The following is a 10,000-nucleotide window of genomic DNA, read 5'->3' as shown; positions in this document are numbered from 1 at the left end:
CGTCCGCGCTGTCACCGCTTCAGTGTTTGTTTGTCTGTGGGGAACTGGATTCAGATTTCACAACACATGCTCTACCTTCTTGTATTTAATTAATTATTTAAAAACATACCTGCAGGGGGATGGAAAGAGACAGAATTTTAAAAAATATATATACATCCACAGAGAGGTCGCTTAATGTACCATTCACCCGCGAAGCAAAACAAAAACAAGAGACATATATATAAAGATTGCAAGGCGAGTCCCACACTTTCCTTTTCAGAACGTCGAAGAATTAATGAGACGGAGACGCCTTGCTCTTCTGGCTGGTGTCTGGACATCAGAGTTCGTAAAAAAAAATATATTGCAATGCCTAAGTAAGAACATTTGGAATAATTACGAGGTAAAAATGATTTGGTTTAATTAAATAGCTTTATTTTTATGATATGGTAATAGAATGAATGATGATTAAGATAATGATTATATAACAAATATATTAATGATCATGATAACAGTAATAACGATGAGAATTATAGTTTATGGTAAATATAGGAATGCGAACGTGATTATGACGACAACAATTGTAATGGCAACAAAAGATAATAATAACGATAATTGAGGATGATGGTACTTACAACAACAATGATAGTGATAACAATAATACCATGATAGTGAACATAATAATGATAGTAATAATAATAAAAGATATATTGATAATGTTAATAATAATGGTAAAAATATAATTATAATGATAACAATAACAAATAAGGTGATGATAATAATAACGATAATGTTAAAAATGATAATGATAACTGCGATGATGTTGATAATGTTAGTAATATTAATGATAAAACACTAATAACGCTATTTATAAAGTTGATATTGATAATAGTAATGATAATGTTAATAGTGATAATAACAATACCAGTAATAACGAAAACAACTGCAATAACGATACTAATTAACATCTTTATTATCACTATAAAGATGATAAGTGACAAAAATAATAGAAATCACGGTAATATCCTACGGTTAGCATTACCGACCGCTCTTCAGACTCCTGAAAAAATCCTGTCGCATGTGACGTCACGCGCCTTAGGACCTTATGACGTCACGCGCCTTAGGACCTTAGGACCTTAGCGCTTCCCTTCTTCAAGACGGTCTCGCTTCTTGGAGACCGAGGAACAGAGCTGGGCATCGGGTTCCAGGCTAGGGTGACCTGAACACGGAGAACGGGGTGGGTGGGTAGGGCGGTATGGGTACGGGGAAGGGGTAGGGGGAAGGGTTGGGTGAGTGGGAAGGGGTAGGGGGAGTGGGGGTGGGGGTAGGGGGAAGGGGTATAGGTATAGGTATAGGGTTGGGGGAGGAGGAGGGGGAGAGGGAACAGGAAGAGGGCAGTATGGGAGAGGGGGGAGGGGGGAAGGGGGTACGTTCCTCTCTTTACTTTCCTTTGGGGGTCGACCTGTGCCGTCGTCAAGCCTAAAAGGGTGAGCTCTCCACCCCCTCCTCCTTCTCCTCCTCATCCTCCTCTTCTCCCTTCTCTTTCTTCTTCTCCTCCTCCTCTTATTCCTTCTCTTTCTTCTTCTCCTCCTCCTTTTACTCGTACTCCTGTTGCTCATCCTCATCCTTCTTTTTCTCGTTATTATTCTTATTCTTATTCTTCTTATTCTTCTTGTTCTCCTCCTCCTCTTAGTCTTCCTCCTCCTTCTCATCCTCTTAGTCCTCCTCCTCCTCTTCTTAGTCCTCTTCTTAGTCCTCTTCCTTCCCCTCCTCCTCCCTCTTCCTCCACTTATTCACTCTCCTAGATCCACGCTCCACTTCCATTCCTAATTGCTCGTTCGTTCCTCCTCCGTTGGAGATTTCAACGCGAAAATAGCCATTAACGTCTTTCTCGCTATTCGCACTTTCGCACTTTCTTATTGTTCTTTCGTTTTATTTCTTTTCGATTTGTTTTTTCCTATTGTGTTCTGATTTTCCTTGTCTTCTTCCTCTTGTTATTTTTACTCCTTTCTTGCTCCTATTTACGCTTCTTGTTTGTATTTTTTCCCTTCTTCCTCGCTCTAAATTTATCACAAAAAACGGGATTAGAGAGTATAAAAAAAACGTATTGTAGGGGAAACTTAAGCAGTTTTCTCGCTATAAATCTGAGCTATTCAGTGATACAATAAAACGAAGAAAAACAAACACACGTGATTCAATCTACTCCGCTACAACAGAGACCTAAATTTCGTGGATTTTCTCGGATCTAAACTTTGGTGCAATCATTTTTGGTCATAAATCTCGTGAATGATACTTCCGGTTAGGTTATGTGATGGAGTGTGTATTAAAGATAAATAAGTACAATATATATATATATATATATATATATATATATATATATATATATATATATATTTGTGTGTGTGTGATATATGTATGTATATAAATAAATATATATATGAATATATATATATATATATATATATATATATATATATATATATATATATATATATACATGTACGTATATGTATGTATGTGTGTATGTATGTGTGTGTGTTTATCTTAATTGCATACACAAGTTACAAGCGTGTATTTAAGTGCGTCTTTCGCGTATCTTTAACTTAGTCTTTAACGTAAATGAGATTAAATTGATTGAATTATTCCACAAAATTGGCAAATGGAAACTCACAGTCTAGTACCCACAGCCAAAAAAAAACGGAGAAAGAAAACAGCAGATTCTTCCCATACCAATAAACCGTCCAAACAAAAACAAAAAGATCGACAAAGAAAAAAAAAGAAACAAGACCATACAAGAGGCAAAATAACAAGAAAACATTGCGAGAAAAGTGACACGCGTTATGTAGGCCAACCGCCGCCTCGACCAACATGGCCGCCGTACTGTTTTTTGAAATCAAGAGTTCCCGCGTTTCACTTTTAATCGTTCTTGATTCCGTTGCTGTCGATTAGGTTTTGCTCTGTTTCTTGCCGGTTTCCCCAATGCGCATTTATTTTATTTTCACTTTTTAGCTTCAATGAAAGGGAATTAAGTTATTTGATTTTTTTTTTGACGTTCTCTCTTTTGTGAAGCTTTTCTCTCCCTTTCTTATGTTTTTTTCCATCTCTCTCTCTCTATCTATGTATTTCTCTCTATCTATGTATTTCTCTCTCTCTCTCTCTCTCTCTCTCTCTCTCTCTCTCTCTCTCTCTCTCTCTCTCTCTCTCTCTCTCTCTCTCTCTCTCTCTCTCTCTCTCTCTCTCCCCCTCATTATCTCTCTGTCTCTATCTATTTATCTGTATATTTATCTATCTATCTATCTATTTATCCATCTATCTATCAATCTCTTCTCTTTTCATCTCCCTTTTTGTTTTCTTTTCCTCCTCTACTACAAGAAAATATTAATTCTTAAAGTTTCTACGCGAATAAAAAAAATTATCAGCGAACCATTCGCACTCTTGAAATACCGGAAGAAAAATTTTTACTTGAGTGCCCCCTCGAAACCGCCATTTTTTGGGGGGATTTCAAATGATGGATGAAGAGGTAGGAGGGGGGGAGGGGGGAGGGGGGGGACAGGTGAAAGGGGGCAGGGGGGGGGAGAGGGGAGGGCAACACCGACCTTTGTCATTACTCTCCAGCACCCACGCTTCTCGTGAACACTTTGCTAAATCATGAGACCTATGTATGTGTGTGTATAAGTGTGCGCGTACGTGTGTGTGTGTATATTTCTGTGCCTGTGTGTGTGTGTGTGTGTGTGTGTGTGTGTGTGTGTGTGTGTGTGTGTGTGTGTGTGTGTGTGTGTGTGTGTGTGCGTGCGTGTGTATATATGTGTGTATTTCTGTGCCTGTATGTGTGTGTGAGTGTGAGTGTGCGTGTGTGTGTGTGTTTCTGTGTGTGTGTGTGTTCCTGTGTGTGTGTGCGTGTGTATATTTCTGCGTCTACGTGCGTACGTGCATTATTCAAAATTCCCGTACAAAAACTCACCCCATCTAAATCCAAACCCCCTCTGGGTGCTGACGGCGACACAGCGCCCCCCCCCCACCCCACCTCCCACCCACCCCGCTACCGCTGCCTTAGAAGCCGTAGTCGACCGCAGGCTGCTGCTCCACTAACCAAGGCCCCGGGTGCTTTCCCTCGGAGTCAGCGAACGAGGGAAGGTGGGGATCACAAGCAGTCGCTAGTTTCCGTTAGTTTGCGAGAAAGCGAGCGGAACTGGCTTGTAGAGAGAGGGGGGGAGAGGGAGAGATAGAGGGGGGATGGGGGGAGAGAGAGGGGGGAGGGAGAGGGAAGGGAGGGGAGCGAGAGAGAGAGGGAAGAAGGGAGAAAGGGAGAGAGAGAGAGGGGGGGGGGGAGCGAACGAGGGAAGGTGGGGGATCACAAGCAGTCGCTGGTTGCCCGTTAGTTTGCAGAGAAAGCGAGAGCGCGGAACTGGCTGTAGAGAGAGGGAGAGAGGGGGAGGAGAGAGAGAGGGGGGAGGGGAGGGAGAGAGTGAGAGGGAAGGAGGGAGCGAGAGAGAGAGGGAAGAAGGGGAGAAAGGGAGGGAGAGAGAGAGAGAGGGGGAGGAGCGAACGAGGGGAAGGTGGGGCTCACAAGCAGTCGCTGGTTGCTGCGTTAGTTTGCGAGAAAGCGAGCGGAACTGGCTGGGAGGAGAGAGAGGGAGAGAGAGGGGGAGGAGAGAGAGAGGGGGAGGGAGGGAGAGAGAGTGAGAGGGAAGGGGAGGGAGCGAGAGAGAGAGGGAAGAAGGGAGAAAGGGAGAGAGAGAGAGGGGGGGAGGAGCGAAGACGAGGGAAGGTCAGGGGCTCACAAGCAGTCGCTGGTTTCCGTTTGTTTGCGAGAAGAAGCGAGGCGGAACTGGCTTGGAGAGAGACAGAGAGAGGGGGGGGGGGGAGTGAGAGGGGGAAGGAGGGAGAGAGAGAGAGATGGGGGGGGGGAGAGAGAGGGGGGGGAGAGGGAAGAGAGAGAGAGGGGGGAAGGAGGGAGGGAGTGAGAGAGGGGGAAGGATGGGGGGGGAGCGAGGAGAAGGAAGGGAGGGAGAGATGGGGAAGAGAGAGGGCGGGAAGAAGGGAGAAAGGGAGAGAGAGAGAGGGGGGGAGGAGCGAGAGAGGGAAGGAGGGAGTGATGGGGGGAAGAAGGGAGAGAGAGAGAGGGGAGGGAAGGCGAGGGGAGAGAGAGAGAGTAAGTATGAGAGAAAGAGAGAGAGAGAGTATAAAAGAGAAAGAAAAATAATGAGTGTGCGTGAGAGATAGCGGGTGATGGGAAGAGAGAGAGAGAGAGAAACAGATAGACGGAGAGAAGGGAGAGTCGAAGGGAGAACTCAAATCAAGTAAAAAATTACAAAAAATAGAAAAAAATAAAACAATATTCATAAAGTTTCTCTTAGATCTGCGTCAAATCCATAAAGCCAGTTTTAATGGGCCATTAGATTCGAAATTGGATTCATAATTGAGAAAATAAGCTTTGTCTACAGGGTTATCACGTAATTAAGCATAATTTCACAGTTATTACAGTTTCTCTTTATTGTGTAATGATATGAATCTATACAAAGTACAAAAAAAAATCCACAAGGTCGCACAGTTCTTGATATTACGTCGGTTATTTTATTGATAAGTGAAATTACGATGATAATTAGGCAAAGACGAACACAAAATAACCACGGGAGGAACAGGTCGAAGCTCTAGCCAACAGCTGAGTGTGTCAAGGTGGTACAGTTATATTACCAAAAGGGATATATGATATCTGTTATCTGTTTTCTAGCTGAGGTATTTAACATTTATTTACATTTGTAAATCTATATGGATAGATGAGTCATAAAAGATAAAAAAAAGTTCAAGAAAATATGTTATCTGTTTTCTAGCTGACGTATTTAACATTTATTTTATTTAGATAGATGGGTAAATGTGTAGATTGATAAGTGAAAAAAATGTTAAACAATGAGTCGTAAAAAGATAAAGAAAATATCTGTTATCTGTTTTCTAGCTGACGTATTTAACATTTATCTACATTTGTAAATCTATATAGATAGATGAGTAAATGTGTAGATTGATAAGTAAAGAAAAAATGGTTATATAATGAGTGATAACGATTTAAAGAGAAAGAAAATATCTAAACTATGAGTCATAAAAAATCAGAGATAAAAATATCTGTAATCTGTTTTCTAGCTGATGTATTTAACATTTATCTACATTTGTAAATCTATTTAGATAGATGGGTAAATGTATAGATTGATAAGTGAAAAAAGGATAAACAATGAGTCATAAAATATAAAAAACATAAAGGAAATATCTGTTTTCTAGCTGACGTATTTAACATTTATTTGTAAATCTATATAGATAGATGGGTAAATGTGTAGATTGATAAGTGAAAAAAGGATAAACAATGAGTCATAAAATATAAAAAACATAAAGGAAATATCTGTTTTCTAGCTGACGTATTTAACATTTATCTACATTTGTAAATTTATATGGATAGATGAGTAAATGTGTAGATTGATAGGTGAAAAAATGTTAAAGAATGAGTCGTAAAAAATCAGAGATAAAGAAAATATCTGTTATCTGTTTTCTAGCTGACGTATTTAACATTTATTTGTAAATTTATATAGATAGATGTGTATATTGATAAGTAAAAAGGATAAACAATGTCATAAAATTTAAAAAAAAAAAAAGTTCAAGAAAATATGTTATCTGTTTTCTAGATGATGTATTTATTTCCCTTCATTTGTAAATATATATATATATATATATATATATATATATATATATATATATATATATATATATATATATACATATATATATATATACATATATATATATATATATATATATATATATATATATATATATATATATATATATATGAGTAAATGTGTAGATTGATAAGTAAAAAAATGATTATACAATGAGTCATAAAGATATAAAGAGAAAGAAAATATCTAAACTATGAGTCATAAAAAAATCAAAAAGATAAAAATATCTGTTATCTGTTTTCTAGCTGATGTATTTGATATTTCCCTTCATTTGTAAATCTATATATATAGATGAGTAAATGTGTATATTGATAAGTAAAAAAAATGGTTGTTTAATGTCATAAAGATTTAAAGGGAAAGAAAATATCTGTTATCTGTTTTCTAGTTGACGTATTTAACGCATATTCAGTTGTAAATCTATATAGATAGATGAGTAAATGTGTAGATTAATAAGTAAAGAAAAACTGTCATACAATGAGTCATAAAATAAAAGATAAAGAAATAAGAGAAATATGAATAATGTAAATGTCAATTTAATTCGTATATGTGAATGGAATTAGGTCCGTTTTCAATTGCCCGGTGATAATACATGCATAATATTCTATTGCACGTTGAACACATTTCCTCCGAGCGAGTGTTAGCGCAACAACCATTGCCCGGTGGAGATGGCAACGCAACAGCAAGAAGCGACCCATGCAACACCCAAGACACTCCCACACGCTATTGCAACTTGCAACCCGCTCCCCAACATACGCCACCTCGCATCCACCATCCCCTTCCCCCCCCTCCCCCGCTCCCAGTTGCTCGATCTTTCCCCCCCACCCCTCGCTCCCAGTTGCTCGATCTTCCCCCCCCGCTCCCAGTTGCACGATCTTCCCCCCCCCCCGCTCCCAGTTGCTCGATCTTCCCCTCCCCTCGCTCCCAGTTGCTCGATCTTCCCCCCCCGCTCCCAGTTGCTCGATCTTCCCTCCCCCTCGCTCCCAGTTGCACGATCTTCCCCTCCCCCTTCGCTCCCAGTTGCTCGATCTTCCCCTCCCCGCTCCCAGTTGCTCGATCTCCCCCCGCTCCCAGTTGCTCGATCTTCCCCCCCTCGCTCCCAGTTGCTCGATCTTCCCCCTCCCCTCGCTCCCAGTTGCTCGATCTTCCCCCCCCTCCCCTCGCTCCCAGTTGCTCGATCTTCCCCCTCCCCCCCGCTCCCAGTTGCTCGATCTTCCCCCCCCGCTCCCTGTTGCACGATCTTCCCCCACCCATCCCGCTCCCAGTTGCTCGATCTTCCCCCTCCCCGCTCCCAGTTGCTCGATCTTCCCCCTCCCCCCGCTCCCAGTTGCTCGATCTTCCCCCCCCCCCGCTCCCTGTTGCACGATCTTCCCCCCACCCATCCCGCTCCCAGTTGCTCGATCTTCCCTCCCCCTCCCCCCGCTCCCAGTTGCTCGATCTTCCCCCCCACCACCCCGCGCTCCCAGTTGCTCGATCTTCCCCCCTCCCCTTCCCCCCCCCCCCCACCCCCTGTCTGAACGGCAACAGAATCCCGTCGATTTCACTGTTCGAAAGGTCAGGTCGGGTCATCATCGTCGCCTGGGTGTCCTGTGTCCCTTTTCCTCTTGCTTTGCTTGGCAACCCGAGGAGGTGTTGTATTATTTTTTTTTTTTTTTTACGGGGTTCCTGCGATGACGTAATGCACGCCCGTTGGGTCACGGGCGGCCGATGTCTCAACGTTGGAGATTTCTGAACTGGATTATGCCCCGAGGAACTGGGCCGATGGGGGGGTGGGGGAGGGAGGGTGGGGGAGGTGTGGATGGTTGGGTTGGTGGGTGAGGTGTGTGGATGGCTGGGTTGGTGGGTGGGTGAGGATGTGGATTGTTGGGTGGATGTGTGGGTGAGGTGTGGATGGCTGGGTTGGTGGGTGGATGTGTGGAGATGAAGTGTGGATGGCTGGGTTGGTGGTTGTATGGTTGGCTGGGTTGGTGGATGAAGTGTGGATGTGTGGGTGAGGTGTGGATGGTTGGGTTGGTGGGTGTATGGTCGGGTGGGTGTGTGGATGGCTGGGTTGGTGGGTGTATGGGTGAGGTGTGGATGGCTGGGTGGATGTGTGGATAGCTAGGTTGGTGGATGGATGAGGTGTGGATGGTTGGGTGAGTGTGGATAGCTGAGTTGGTGGATGGATGAAGCTGTGGATGGTTGGGTGGATGTGTGGTTGAGATGTGGATGACGGGGTTGGTGGATAATGTTGGCAAATAAAGTATTGCTGATTATTTCAGGTTGGTAGACAATGCAGTTTAAATGGATGAGTGGATGAGGTTTGGATGTTGAGTGTTTTGGGCATGTGGATGTGTAACTAGGATAACATTAGGGTTAAATCCTCCATTCATGAGGTGTTGCTGAGTAGATTATGAGGATAATGAGATTAAACTATTCTTAATGAGATTAAACTATTCTTAATGAGGTTAAACTATTCTTAATGAGATTAAACTATTCTTAATGAGATTAAACTATTCTTAATGAGATCAAACTATTCTTAATGAGATTAAACTATTCTTAATAAGATTAAACTATTCTTAAAAGTGTGGCTTGGTGGTATAAGAATACTTTACACTCAACACCCTATGTTTGTGTCGTGTATTTTATTTAATCTTCTGGTGTAGAGCGTGAGAACTGGTATTTGTATTACTGGTATATTTTTTTTTTTTTTTTTTTTCTCTTTCTTTACAGTTGGATATTGGGAAACATTTTGAAGTTCAGCTTCTGATTTCTCTTTGTCCAGGAACATGAACACTGATTTTGATATAATCTCGTTTAACCTTTCGATCCAACATGTCCTCGGTGTCTCTGGGACTCATTTTTTATATTGTGAGTTCTTGTAATTACCTCTCTGGCACGTACACACGAATACGCACACTTGCATACGCACACACTGGCAAGACTCAAGAAATTAATATACACACACGCGGGTACTTGATAATATAAATTACACAGTGAATGATGCGAATTCACAGACGGACAGTACTTGATAATGCGGCTCGGATCCCGCTTTCAGCCAAGGGGGGGGGGGGTCGCTTCTTGCAGCCAGTCGCTCTTGAACTCTGCATTTGCAAGCGACGCCGGCTCGCTTTTTCGCCAGCTGCCACTCCTCCCGATAAAACCACGCTCGTCGCCTCTTTAGCGCAATAAGCTGCTCGCTGTCGACACCAGGCGGCGCCACAACCTTTAAGATTCGCGCAATTTTACTCTCTCTCTCGAAATCCTGCGCTTTCCTCGCGCGGACTGTGGCGGTCCTTTTATTTTTTCTCTCTCTTTCCGATCCA

General features: G+C 42.3%; 1 protein-coding gene across 1 annotated transcript in view; it reads left to right on the top strand.

The window, feature by feature from the left end:
- Positions 1-10,000, top strand: part of Cht7 (chitinase 7) — a 164,649-nt gene that overhangs the window by 754 nt on the left and 153,895 nt on the right. The gene's annotated exons all lie outside the window — the stretch shown is intronic.

This window comes from Penaeus vannamei, chromosome 18 (genome assembly GCF_042767895.1).
Source record: "Penaeus vannamei isolate JL-2024 chromosome 18, ASM4276789v1, whole genome shotgun sequence".
NCBI classification, from domain to species: domain Eukaryota; kingdom Metazoa; phylum Arthropoda; class Malacostraca; order Decapoda; family Penaeidae; genus Penaeus; species Penaeus vannamei.
The sequence above is the reverse complement of the archived record's forward strand: the minus strand, read 5'-3'. Positions and strand labels throughout refer to the sequence as shown.